This window comes from Kogia breviceps, chromosome 7, assembly GCF_026419965.1.
Source record: "Kogia breviceps isolate mKogBre1 chromosome 7, mKogBre1 haplotype 1, whole genome shotgun sequence".
Taxonomy (NCBI): domain Eukaryota; kingdom Metazoa; phylum Chordata; class Mammalia; order Artiodactyla; family Physeteridae; genus Kogia; species Kogia breviceps.
In genome coordinates, this window is record NC_081316.1 from 109,040,699 (window position 1) to 109,055,056 (window position 14,358).

General features: G+C 48.7%; 1 protein-coding gene and 1 long non-coding RNA gene across 11 annotated transcripts in view; one reads left to right on the plus strand and one right to left on the minus strand.

Moving 5' to 3' along the window:
* GRIK4 (glutamate ionotropic receptor kainate type subunit 4) overlaps positions 1–14,358 on the plus strand; it is a 421,209-nt gene that overhangs the window by 162,889 nt on the left and 243,962 nt on the right. The gene's annotated exons all lie outside the window — the stretch shown is intronic.
* LOC136794593 (uncharacterized) lies at positions 4,188–14,255 on the minus strand. Its single transcript, XR_010841583.1, has 3 exons — positions 14,082–14,255; positions 6,660–6,787; positions 4,188–4,595 (listed from the first exon to the last, which is right to left on the minus strand). It is a non-coding gene; the product is annotated as an uncharacterized lncRNA (long non-coding RNA).

Consider the following 14,358-nt stretch of genomic DNA (forward strand, 5'->3'; position numbering starts at 1 on the left):
GGCTTAGTTGCTCTGTGGCAAGTAGGATCTTCCCGGACCAGGGATCGAACCCGTGTCGCCTGCTTTGGCAGGTAGATTCTTAACCACTGCGCCACCAGGGAAGCCCCTACATGAGTTTTGAGAAGGACTGTAAAAGTGATTTATGGTTGGGTAGGAGAGCTGTACAGACAGGTGGGGGAAATACTCACAGTCAGCTCTGCCTGCTCCTTCCATCACTCCAGACCCTAAAGGCAGAAGTACAGTTGCCTTCAGCAGTCAAGGCCAAGGCCTGACGCCCTCAGGCTAAATGTCCCCACCCTTTGCCCTCCTGACAGGTGAGAGTGGCTTTAGTGTGTGGTGTTGAAGTACTGGGTAAAAATGCTCACTCTTGAGAGGGTGTTAGGACATTTACGAGCAGCGTTCACATACAACCAGCACCCTGCAGTCATATGTTCGGGAATGGCCTTTTTGTGTGGCGCGTGTGCTCTTAAGCACGTTGACACCAGTGGAGATAGTTGTTTACTTGTCCAGCACATTCTGTCACAGCAAGCCTTGGCAGAGCGCACACGGGGCTCAAACTTGTGACCTTAGTCTCCTGGCCTTCCACTCCAGCCGGCCAAGCCAACGCCCACAGCAGGAGCTGGCTGCACCTGTCTCTCTCTCTCTTTTTTTTTTTTTAATTTTTAAAATTATTTATTTATTTGTTTATTTATTTATTTTTGGCTGCATTGGGTCTTCGTTGCTGTGCACGGGCTTTCTCTAGTTGCGGCGAGCGGGGGCTACTCTTCGTTGCGGTGCGCGGGCTTCTCATTGCGGTGGCTTCTCTTGTTGCAGAGCATGCGGACTTCAGTAGTTGTGGCACGTGGGCTCAGTAGCTGTGGCTCGCGGGCTTAGTTGCTCCGTGGCATGTGGGATCTTCCCGGACCAGGGCTCGAACCCGTGTCCCCTGCATTGGCAGGCAGATTCTTACCCATTGTGCCACCAGGGAAGCCCATGCACCTGTCTCTTTATTTCAGAAATGAAGCTGAGCGTGAGAGGGGGCAGCCAGGCAGCCAGCGCCAGGGCCCTACCTGTCAGGAATTGGATGCCTGGAAACAGCAGTTCAGCGTGGAGAGTCGAAACACCTCCCGAGCAGCCCAGATGGATCCCCAAGGGGCCATTTCTCTCAAACGGGGACAACAGCCCTGGGACCTCTGGCTTCCATTTCCTGATGACTTTGCACCATCAAGCCAGATGTCTTGGCCCCCACCCTCCCCACCAGCCAATGTTCCCAAGGCCCAGATTTAACTTTCTCTTATTTTAGTTTCAGGCCATTTTTTCTTTTAATGGTGTCCCAAGCTGCCTGAAATAATTCTTGTCCTTCTTTTATGTGGCTCTGTCTCACATATTTATGGCAAGTTATCATGTCCTCCTAGGCCCTGGTTCTCTGGTCCCACATATTATGTTCCTTTAACCTCCCTTTATAGGTCAAGCCTTCTAATTCCTTTAATCATTTTTATTACCTTTCTTGGTATTCAGTGTCCCTTCTTGGCTTCTTTTAAGAGCAAGAAGGCCCGAGCTTCAGAATGTGTCCCAAGAATGGCCTGAACAGGGGTAGGGTCAGTCAGGGACCCTGTTTTGGGGACTCTTGGCTCCTGCCTGCCATGGAGCTCTTGTTTGTGTCTTATTTTACCTTGGCCTCACTGCTCCCAAATCATCCACCCTAAACTTCACCCTCCCCTGGAATGGGCTTATTCTTACCATGGTCCAGTCCTCAGACCTGAGGTGGGGGTGAGGCATCTAGGAAGGTTTAGGGTAGAAGGAGGGAACCAGCAGGTACCAAGAGCCTATGATGTACAGGCACCTTGCAAGACTCTTCACCCATAAATGATCTCCATGAAGTCTCACATAATCATCTGAGCTATATATTATTGCCCCCTTTTCCCAGTTAAGGACTGAGGCTCAAAATTGTGCAATAACTTTCCCATGAGCATGTGGCTAATAAATGGCGCATCTAGGGTTTGAACACAGGCTGAGAGATGACCCCCAGAAGTCCTTTCTTTCCACTCTCTGCAGCCTCCTTTAAAGAAAGTAGGGGGCTTCCCTGGTGGCGCAGTGGTTGAGAATCCGCCTGCCGATGCGGGAGACACGGGTTCGTGCCCCGGTCCGGGAAGATCCCACATGCCGCGGAGCAACTGAGCCCGTGAGCCATGGCCGCTAGGCCTGCGCGTCCGGAGCCTGTGCTCCGCAACGGGAGAGGCCACAACAGTGAGAGGCCCGCATACCGCAAAAAAAAAAAAAATAAAATAAAATAAAATAAAGAAAGTAGGAAGAGAGGGTCTTACAGAGGGAGCTGTGGAACCCAGAGCAGCATTAAGGTGAGGACTCTGTTTCCTCTGTCCTTAGTGAGCCCAGATCCTGGGGACCAGTGGCTTTCTTCTGGCCTGTCCCGAGAGAAAAAAAGCAAAAACAAAAACACCTCACCTGCTTTGGTCCAAATGCCTCTCCCTTTATCCTGAATGCAGGTTATTTCCTGCCTCTTGTGCAGTGGGACCCATATGTCCCCAGATACCCTGCCACTGGCCTGGAGGGGCATATTGGGGTTACCCTTACTCCTCACTCCTGAACTGGATGGAGAGCATTCTGTAGCCTAGAGCTTGGGAATTTTCCCCACTGGTTGATGCTGTACCCAGCCCTTTTCTGCTCCCATTGGGCTGCTGTGAGGGTACCCTCCTGTGATGCCTATGCGTTGGATTGGGCTGAGCATGGCCCCACTGTGGGTGGCTCTCGTCCCATTCCTCTCCGAACTCAGCCAAGCAGCAGGGGGAGGACATGATAGCCCCACATGGCAAACTAACCAAGTTTCAGTGGTACCGGGGATGATGGTTGCTTTCCCTGCCACTCAGTGGGGAACCAGGAAAGGGTCTACTGCTGTGCTGTTGACACCCTTTCCAACCCCCTCTCCTGCCCCCTGTGTAAGAGTAAACAAGGGCAGTGTCTCATCAGAAAATATAAAGGGGGGCTTCCCTGGTGGCGCAGTGGTTGAGAGTCCGCCTGCCGATGCAGGGGACGTGGGTTCGTGCCCCGGTCCGGGAAGATCCCACGTGCCGCAGAGAGGCTGGGCCCGTGAGCTATGGCCGCTGAGCCTGCGCATCCGGAGCCTGTGCTCCGCGACGGAAGAGGCCACAACAGTGAGAGGCCCACGTACCGCAAAAAAAAATATAAAGGGAAAGGCTTGGCTCTCCCATACAGGAGGTAACCAATGCCTGTGACGACCTGAGGGGAGGCCAGAAAAAATCTGGTTCAACCCCTTCCTTTGGAGCACACTGAGTTCTAGGGAAGACTTCTGAGGCTTTGCTTCTCTGAATCAGCCCCACGGAGGCACATTTACTCATTTCAGAACCCAGCTGTGGTTGCTGTGCTGGTCTTTGTGCTGGGTACTGGGAAGACAGATGAATAAGACAGGGGACTTGTTTTCAAGGAGCGAACAATGTAATGGGGAAGACGACACATAACAGATCGTTCAACTGAGGGTAGCGATTGCAGAGATGGAGATTTGTACTATGGCACTGGAAGCAAGGCACCCACCCACCAGCCTAGCACAGGGGGGGGCAGCGGCAGGAATGGCTTTAAAGGGCGATGTCCCCTGAACTGGGTTTAAAAGAAGAGTGAAAGTGGGCCAGATGAGGAAGGATATGCCGAAGGGAAATTGTAAGGAGGGCAGATAGGGAGCGGGGGAGATGAGCCTGGAGAGGAGTCCTGGGCCAAATCGTGGAGACCCTGTGTGCCAGAGAAGGAAACTTCAACTTTGGGAGGAACAGCGAACTATTAAGAAGGGTTGAAAGTAAGGAGAGTGCTTTGGCAACTTATCTCTTAGACGAATCATCCCAGCAGTAAGATGGAGGGCATATTGGGGGGGGGGGTGTAAAACTTTAAAAGGAGAGACCGATTCAGAGACGGTTGCAGTAGTCTGTCCATCTGTTCATCCATCCATCCATCAATCTATCCGTCCATCCTTTTCATAAATATTTGCTGAGTACCTAGTATGTATCTGGTACTTGGTGAGTGTGTGTATAGAGAGGTGGATAAGAAAGACAGAGCCCTGGCCTCTAAAGCTGACATAGGAGAGGCGAGGAGGCCCGGACCTCTCTTGTAGAGCAGACAGAAGACAGAAGATGAAGTAAAAAATTATTTCAGAGGTCAATTTAGTAGGATTTGGTTATTGATCAAATGGGGTGTGCAGGGAACATGAAGATGGAGGCAAGGATGTCCCCCGATTTCCACTCGGGATGACTGCAGTGGCTGAGTCAGGAGGAGGTCTTCCATTAGCATCCTTAGCTCCCCAATTATGCATATAACCTAAGAAAAGCAGTGCTCTTGCCATGCAGACTCAGCTGTAAGACAAGTTCACTAGCACCGTTTCCCCTTTCAGCCTGACTGCCTTTTCATTCTCTCCTGTAAAAATCCTGGAACTGCCACTGGGAGACTGACATCCGCCAGGGGCAGAGGGTGAGAGGGAGATGTCGGGGGGCTGCAGGTGCCCAGGACCTTCGGTAAACAGCTGGATACAAAGGTCTGAAGCATGAGAGGTGGGGTCTGGACCGGGAGCGTAGCTTTGGCGTTGTCAGCAAAGGAAACTGTGAGAACAGACAAAATAATTGCTGGAAGAATGGTGCTGTGAAAAGAACAGTGGACTAAACATCAAGATGCTTTGGCTTGGGGCTCAGATTTGCCATTCATCTGCAGTGTAACCTAAGGCCAGCTCTTACCCCTTGGACTGCCTCGGAGGCCCTGATCTGTAAAATGAGATGATCAGACCAGATCAGTGGTCTTCAAACTTATTTTTAGTGGTTACAGTACATCTTTTGTTCACACACAGAATCACAATAGGTGAAGAAAACTGAGCTGCCGGGGTCAAAGCAGGAGGTTGGGGGCTTGGAGATTGGCTTCCCTTCTCACCCCACCTCCCAACACCCTGCCGTGGCCTCTGAGGGTGTTCTGGGGAGCATAGTTTGAGAATCAGAAATCTGGGTGATTTCTGAGGTCCTTTCCCTCCAACGCCAGCTTCCTGGAACCTGATTCATAGCCTGCTTGGGTGCAAGAGGGAGAGACTGTGCCTTAGGCCTTCGGGAGGTTGCAGTAGGGCCAGTGGGAGATGGGGGAGGAAAAGGCAGCCTGGAGCCCATCCCCACCTGCACAGGCCCAGGATAATTTTTGTCTTTCAGTAGCCTAATTAAAATCCAAGCCCTTTAATTTGTTTTCCTTTAAAAAAGAGAGAGAGAGAAAGAAAAGCAGCACAGGCCATAAAACACTGCCGCCTCCTGTAATGTTTCCCCATCCCCTCCTGCCTTTCCATTCTTCCTAGTTTATCATCCTCAGGCTTGATCACAGGAATTTTATTATTTCCTTTTCCCCTCCAGTGCGTGTAGGAAGGTTAAAAAAAGAAGATCTTGAGCCTCAGCTGAAGCCAGCTCTGCTGCTCACCCCTATCAAAGGCCTATGCTGGGCTTCCCTGGTGGCGCAGTGGTTGAGAATCCGCCTGCCGATGCAGGAGACACGGGTTCGTGCCCTTGTCCGGGAAGATCCCACGTGCTGCGGAGCGGCTGGGCCCGTGAGCCATGGCCGCTGAGCCTGTGCGTCCGGAGCCTGTGCTCCGCAACGGGAGAGGCCACAACAGTGAGAGGCCCGCATACCGCAAAAAAAAAAAAAAAAAAAAAAAAAAAAAATGCCTATGCTATTTATGATTCACAGTCCCCAAAGAGGAGACTCAGAGACCCCTGGCTAAGAGCGCTCGCCCGAGCCCTGCTCCTCCAGGCCCAGGAGTATGGGTGGCTATAACCCTCACGCGAGCTGACCTGCGCCTGCAGACGGAGGCCGTGCTGAGCTGTGTTCCAAGCTGTGAGTTTGCCAGCTGCGGTACAGCCCCAGAGGGGCAGTAAATAGAGCAGGGATCTTCCGCTCCCCTGGCCCCGGGCTTATGCCTGGGGCCATCCTGTCCCCTCCCTTCCAGCCTCCAGGGTGTCGGGCTGCTCCCCCAACCAGGCCTTGGCTCTCCCTCTGGCCAGCATGGCTGCTCTGTCCTGCCATGAAGGGCCTTCTGTGACTCGCCAAGGGATTGTTTCCAAGAAACATATTTCACCCAGGCCCCTGTGAGAAAGACCCACTCTGTGCTTACAGCAAAGCGCGAGAGAGGTTGCTCTGGTCACATCAAGACATCAACCGTTCAGCGCCAAGGGCGCTTGAGGCCACGCTTATGAGAAATGTCATCTATGCAGAAGAGGAATAGAGGTCAGCCTACGGGGTCTGGCCAGCCCACCGCCTCCCTGGCCTGGAAGGCGGCCACGGGAGGAAGGCAGGGCCGGGCAGAGCCGTCCCTGCCTCCTTAGCACAACCCGGGCCTCGTCTTGAGCCTTGTGACCAGGCTGGGATGCAGTGTCATTAGCAGGGCAGCCTGGCTGGATATTGATCCGCCCTGCAAAGGCCTGGGGGTTGTGGCGGCTGGAGCCACCACGCAGACCACCTCCCAGCCGTGTGCAGCCCCCAGAGGGAGGATTTTGAGGTGACACCACCAGAAGAGGCCTGAGGGACCTCCCACCATGCACACAGAGCCCCGCTATGTGGCCTGGGAGGAGCAAAGCACCAGGCTCTCATGTCCCCCATCCCCCAGGGGCCTAGAGACTCCGCTCCCTGAGCTGACTTGCCTTGGCGCTCTTCCCTGAGCCTCCACTCCAGCGGCAGGCCTCCAGCTCTCCCCCGCCAGCAGAGAGAGCTGGGCTGCCCGCTTCAGCGAGGTGGGACAGCGGCCTCGGGGGCGCCTCTGTAACTTGTCCTATAAACAAACGACAATAGAGCAAACAACATCTAATTGGCTATTAAAGCAGAAAGCAGCCCTATAGATGCTGCAGCCTAGTTAACCCTGGGAGTGCAGAGCGAGAGGATGGATCTCTGCAGGGGCTGCGTGTGAGCGCATCTGTGCTGAGGTGTGTCTGCCCCCCGTGGTGACCGGGAAAGGAGATGCGCGCTGCCAGCCTCATCCCCCCCCCCCCCACAGAGTCCCGGAATCCTTCTTGGTGGGCCCGGAAGGGCAGGGCCCACCTCAGCTCAGAGCTGGAAAGGAGCCTCAGACTAAGCATGAGGACTGAGAGGTGGGCCCACTTCTGGGGGGACTTTTGTTTCACTTTTCTTTTTAATGCTCCACATTTTTTGTTGTTGTTCCATGGGTCATGGTCTGGGGAAGAGTAGCTGAGCCCATGGTGGGGGCATTTCTGTCTGAGTGGAACTGGAGGCCCCAGTCCTGCAGAAAGCAGGAGGGAAGATTTATTGTATCCTAAAGGAGAGAGGAAGATACCAGCACACTTTCAAGTTCATTATCTCATTTCACCCACAAGAAGTCCTGGTAGGGGTGTATTTGTAGGCTTATTCCCAGTTTTAGATGGAGAAAGTGAGGCACAAAGAGAAAACGTAGCTAACTTTAGGTCATGGGCTTTGACATCAGTGTTGGCTTATTGAACTTTCTGCAGTGATGGGCATGTTCTCTACCTGTTTTGCCCAGTATTGGATCTCTGGGCTACATCTGGCTGTTGAGCATTTGAAATGTGGCTAGTACAACTGAGCTGACTTTTAAATTGTATTTAGCTTAAATTAATTTAAATTTAAAGAGCCACCTGTGGCTAGTGGCTACCTTCATGGACAGTGCAGTTCTAAGTGGACAAACCTGGATGTAAAGCCTGGTCTTCTGACCCAAAGCCTTGGATCTTCCCAAACTATCCTCTGCTCCCCAAGAAGGTGGTAGAATGTTCCAAAGAGGACTAGGCTGGCCTGAGCTGGTGCATTCTGGGGAGAACAGAGTTGGAGAAGAAGACAGTGTATATGACCTGGGGGCTCCTCCAAAGTTTTCAGGTTTATTAGCCAGTTGACAGGTTCTCCAAGGTGTCCTGAAGCCCCTATCTTTTGCTGCTCAGCCCAGCCCCAGCTCTGTGGGCTGGGTGTACCTGAGGGCAGGGTGTACCTAGTACATGTGACCATTTATATAAATCCTACCACCTGTCCATTCCCTCTCCTCGGTGAAGCTTTCCCTGTCCATCCCATCCCTAAGATTGCTTCGAAATATTGTTATTTAAACGTCTTTTTGGAACCTTAGGATGTACCTGCTGTTATTGTCACTATCTCACTTACGTTTACGTCCTGCCTCCTGAATTACCTATAAATCCCTGCAGACAGGTGAATTATCCATGTCCTGTCTCCTGTTCATGGTGGGTGTAGGGTGATATGGTGTAAAGAACACTAGTCTTGATCATCTTTGTATCACTAGAGCCCGGAGGAATGCTTAGAAATTTGTGGGAGTTCCATAAATGTCTGTTTAATAATTTAATGGCTAAACTTAGATTCATTATAGTGTTGGTTCAGATTCCTGTGTGTCCACCCACTAGCTTTGCGGTCAAAGGGGAAATACTAAGCTCTTTGAAACTGTTTCCTTGTCTATGAAATGTGATACAAGTCTTTCAGGCATTCTCTTGAGGATCAAATGAGATGCGAACTAGAGAAGTTTCTGCACAGTGCTGCTCATTAAGTGATAGTGTTTCTTTTTTTAAATTGAACTATAGTTGAGTTACAATATTGTGTTAGTTTCAGGTGTACAGCAAAGTGATTCAGTGTTTTATATGTGTGTATATATTCTCTTTTCAGATTCTTTTCCATTATAGGTTATTACAAGATATTGAATACAGTTCCCTATGCTATACAGTAAATCCTTGTTTTTTATCTATTTTATGTATAGTGGTATGTATCTATTAATCCCATACTCCTAATTTAACCCTCTCCCCTGAGTGATATTGTTTCTTGATTTTTCTTATGACGATGTGTATTTAGTTTATTCTTCAGTAGACTGTGATCTTCTGCAATGTAGGGACCATTGTCCTCTGTAGCACTTACACAATCCTCTAAACATATTAGGTCCTCTGGAAGAGCCACAGTGTTTAGTGCTGGCTGGATAGCTCTGGCCCCAGCTCAGGACATGCAGCTGAATGAGACATGGCCGGGGCCAACAGACAGCATCTGGATGAGCCCAAGTCTAGAGGGCTCATAGCCTCTATCTCAGCTTAGAAGTCTGCTTGTAATTTACAGACAGGCGCACTGCTTCTTCTCCCCAAGGGATCACTGGATTTCTTTAGATTGCAGAGCTGTCCTGGATAGTTCCCCTGCTAGAGTGTAAGCTCCATGAGGACAGATATTTTTGTCTGTTTTGTTCACTGTCTAGAGCAATGCCTGGTACATGGTAAGGTGCTCAATAAATGTTTGTTAAATGAAGGAAAGTCCACAGGTGGGCATGACAAGTAATATGTTACACAAGGTCTTCACATTTTTTGGGGTAAAGGACCTAATAGTAGATATTTTGGACTTTGGGACTATACTGTCTCTGTTGTGATTACTCACCTCTGCACAAAAGCAGCCACAGACAAATGAGCAGGGTATGTTTTGATAAAACTTACTTATATAAGCAGGTAACATGTGCTTTTTGGGCTGTCCCAACACTCTTTCTTGCAGAGACTGTTGTTTCCTCATGGAATAGTCTTTGCACCCTTGTCAAAAATCAACTGGCCATAGATGTTTGGGTTTATTCTGAACTCTCCATTCTATTCCACTGGTCTATATGTCTGTGTTTATGCCACTACCACACTGTTTTGCTTACAGTAGCTTTGAAATCAGGACGTGTGAGTCTTCCAACTTTGTTTTTCTTTTTTAGTATTGTCTTGGCTATTCAGAGTCCCTTGGAATTCTATATGAATTTGAAGATCAGCTTCTCCATTTCTGTAAAAACACCATTGGAATTTTGATAGGGATTGCATTGAATCTGTCAACCACTTTGGGGAGTATTGCCATCTTAACAATATTAAGTCTTCTAACCCATGAACCTGGGCTGTCTTTCCACTTAATTATGTCTTCTTTCATTTCTTCCAGCAATGTTTTGTAGTTCTCAGTGCTTAAGTCTTTCATCTCCTGAGTTTAATTTATTCCTAAGTACTTTATGCTTTTAATGCTGTTAAAAATGGAAATGTTTTCTTAATTTTCATTTTGAATTGTTCATTGCTGGTATCTTGAAACACAACTAGTTTTTGTACGTTGATCTTGTACCTGGTAATTTTGCTGAATTCGTGTATTAGCTCTATTAGTTTTTTGGTGGATTGTTTGAGATTTTCTGTATGTAGATAAATGTCATCTGCATAAGAATGAAATTGGGCCCCTACCTCAATCCCTGTGTAAAAATTAATCCAAATTGGATCAAGAGCCTACATATAATAACTAAAAGTATAAAACTATTAGAAGAAAACAGCAGTAAATGTTCACTTTTATGAATCAAAGGACATTATCAAAAAATGAAAAGACAACCTACAGAATGGGAGAAAAGATTTGCAAATCATAAATTTGATAAGAGTTAGTAAATAGTAAGAACTCTTATAACTCAATAGCAAAAAGACAAACAACCCAAGTTAAAAAATTGGCAATCGACTTGAATAGCCATTTCTGCGAAGTCCAAATGTTCAACAAATATGTGAAAAAGATGTAAAACTTCTTTGGTTTTTAAGGAAATGCAAGTCAAAACCGCAATGAAATACTACTTTACATCTACTAGGATGGCTTTTTATATAAAAACTAAAAACAAAGAATGCCCAGAAAATAACTAGTATTGGCAAGGATATGGAGAAATAGGAACCTTTGTATATTGCTGGTGGGAATGTAAAATGGTGTGGCCACTGTGGAAAACAGTTTGGGAGTTCTTCAAAATGTTGAACATATAATTACGATATGGCCCACCAATTCCTCTCATAGGTGTGTACCCCGAAGAAATAAAACGTATATCCACATAAAAACTTGCGTATGAATGTTTATAGCATCATTAAAAGATGGAGACAACCCAAATGTCCATCAACAGATGCATTCATAAACAAATTGTTATATACATACAATGGAATATTATTCAACCATAAGAAGGAATGAAGTACTGATATACAAGCTACAACTTGAGCCTTGAAACCATATGCTAAATGAAAGAAGCCAGACACAAAAGGAAAAATAATTTATGATTCCTTTAAGTGAAATGTCCAGAATAGGCAAATCCATAGAGACAGAAAGAAGATCAGTGGTTGCCAGGGGATGGGGGAAGGAGAGAATGGGTGCGGTTATTACTTAAGGGGTATCGGGTTTTCTTCTGGGGTGAGGAAACATTTTTGAAACTAGAGAGAGGTGATTGTTGTACAGTATTGTGAAGGCATGCACTAAATGCCATCGAATCGTATACTATAAAATATATGTATGAAATTATATGAACTGTACGAATTTCACCTTAATTAAAAAACAAACAGGTGGCAGGATTTGGCCTGTGGGCCATAAGTTGTCCAACCTCTGTTCTAGAGCACTGTTTTTCAAACTGCAGGTCAAGACCCATTAGTAAGTTGGGAACTCAATTTAATGGGTCACAACCAGCAATTTTAGAAAAATGAAAAAGAATGGAAAAGAGCATATCAGGTTGTCGCAGACAGTAAAAAGTTATTGTTTCATGAGATGTTTGTTTCAGTTTTATATATACATGTAGGTCCTGGTTAATGATGTGATATATATTTCTTTTTATTGGCCATGGTTAATGTATGAGAAAAACCCAGCAGTCTTTCCTCCTGTGTGTCTCCTTTACTGCTCACACACAGCACTTCACTCTTGGTCACCAGATGTGTGGAGGTTTTTCCCACACCAAGGAGTTTTCTGCAACCAGCTGGGTGTCTTACAATTTAATTTTACAACTCAGTTCTGAAAACTACCTGGAGATAGTGTCAGCTCCCACAGCTTAAGGGCTCAGTCCCACAAGACTGCCCCCACTTCAGATGCTAATCGCAGGTAGTAGGTCCCCAGGTTACCCACAGCTTCTGTCTGATTTAATTGCAAATCGGAGGGTCCCACGACCCCCTCTTCAGGTTCAATTAATTTGTTAGAGCGGCTCACAGAACTCAGGGAAATACTTACATTTACCAGTTTATCAAAGGATATGATAAAGGATACAGGTGAACAAACAGCCAGATGAAAAGTTACACAGGGTGAGGTGTGGGAGGGTCCTGAGCGCAGAAGCTTCTGTCCCCGCGGAGCTGGGGTGCATCATTCTCCGGGTGTGAATGTTTTTGCCAACCTGGAAGCTCTCTGAATCCTGTATTTTGGGGATTTTTATGGGGGCTTCCCCACATCAGCATGATCAATTATTAATTCCATTTCTAGCCCTTCTCCCTTCTCAAGGGAATGGGGGACAGAGCTGAAAATTCCAAGCTTCTAATCCTGGCTTGGTCTTTATGGTGACCAGCCCCCATTCAGGATCCCACCCAGAGATGCCTCATTAGAACAAAAGACACTCCTATCGCCCAGGCAACCATAAGGGTTTCAGGAACCCCGTGACCTCAAAGACTAAGTGACAGAACAGAAGATGCTCCTGTGTTCTTATCACTTAGGACATTCCTAGGGTTTTAAGAGCTCTGTGCCAGAAGCAGGGATGAAGACCAAATATATAAATCACAATACCACAGTTAATAAAACTTCAAAGCCACTTTTTACATAGTTCTGTGGCCTCTTTGTTGGGTCAAGTCCGGTGCCAAAGTCCAAAGCCACTCCACATTTTCTGCTCATTTTCCCCCGGGTCCCAATGTCTCGGGGTACTGTCCGACATCCTCCTTTAGCCACAGTGAGGCCTCCAGGACATCCCACTCCCAGCACTGGATCCTGAACACCAGAGAACTGCTTCCCAGCGTCCAGCCAGGTCCGAGCTTTCCAGAGATCTGTGGAACTGGGCAGACATCATGACCAAGTCCATTTGATCTCCACTTAGGGGAGACACAGGAACCTCTTCCTGCTTATTTGCAAGAGGTTGATGATCCAGCCTGGAAGTCCCGGGAAGGGACTGAGGGCCCTAGAGCTGACCCTGATCCCTTCCTGTAATACCTTTAACGTGTTTTTGCTGCCAGCCCCACTCCTTTAGCTGCTCTGTGTGTAGAGTAGATTTCTTGTCATTGTTCAGATCCAATTTCGCCTGGTCTCCTTATCGATCCGGCCCCAGTGTTTTGTTCACAGCTCTCCTTTCTCAGCTCCCGCACCTCTCATCGTGACTGTGACAGCTTGCTGGGCCTCCGAAGGAGTGGGTGTGCTTGTGTGTCTGTGCGTGAACCTCTGCTCAAGTCTGCCCTTGCCCTCCACCCGGCTTCCGCAGGACACCAGGGCATGGAGGCCACCGATAAGACACAACAGGGAATGCGCTGGACGGCTGGACTGCAAGGCCCATAGGCTGTGTGTGTGGCTCTGGGGTTTTAGGAGTACAGGGGACCCCTTAAAGGTCTGGGGTCGACTTCTGGCCCAGGAAGTACTCAACCTGCAGGGATCTTTATCGCGTAAGACATACGGGGAGTCTGTTCCGTGCAGCGTCAAAGCAACATGGGAGGTTAAGAAAGGGGGGCTTATGACCCAGACCCTGGGAACCTGTGACTGGATTGATGGCAACTAGGCCCAGCCCCTCTGTGGCTGCCTCCTGATTTCAGGCCCCTGGTCTGCAGGTGCCCCCTACTCGGCAGCCTTGTCTCCTACAAGCACCGTTCTCTGCGTTACAGTCACCATATTATCATAGCAGGCGCCCAAAGCTACACCACACTGCCACAGCCTGATACTGCCGTGTATCGTTTCGTTGGCTGAGACCCACGCCTTGGCTGCCAGCCTGCCAGGCACAGCCACTCTACTCGGGGCGAACCATCGAGACGAAGCCCAAGGAGGGACCTGTCAGTGTGGGCCGAATCCACTCTGAGCCCTGCCCCCCACAGATCCCACACACTTGTCTTGTCACATAAATGCACGTGGCTCTCTGTAATCGCAGAGCCCCGTTTGGGTGACAGGTTGACAAAGGTGAAGGGGAGTAATTGAGTGGCCTGGCAACCGTAGTCCTTTAACACAACAACTGTCGTTTATTTAGCTCATAAATCTTCACCTGGGGCAAGGCTCAGTGGGGAAGGTTCAGAAGGCTTATCTCTGCCCCACGTAGCATGCACTGGGGCAGCTGGGAGGGCGTGCGTAAAACTGGAGGATCTACTTCAAGATGCCTCACTTACATGGCTGGCAAGTTGGCAGTGACCGGAGCGGGGCCTCTCTTGCTCTCTATGTGGACCTCTCCACGTGGGCTCCTGTGCAGGCTGCTTGAGTTCCTCACGGCGTGGTGGTCGGGTGCTAAGACTGAGCAACCCCAAAGAACTGCACAGAAGCTATATTGCCTTTTCTGACCCAGCAGAAGTCACGTAGTGTCACGTCCACTGTAGTCACAAGCCCAGCCAGAGTCCAGAAGAGGGACCATAGGCCCCGCCTTCAAGGGGTGGTGTTCCAGGGTCACAT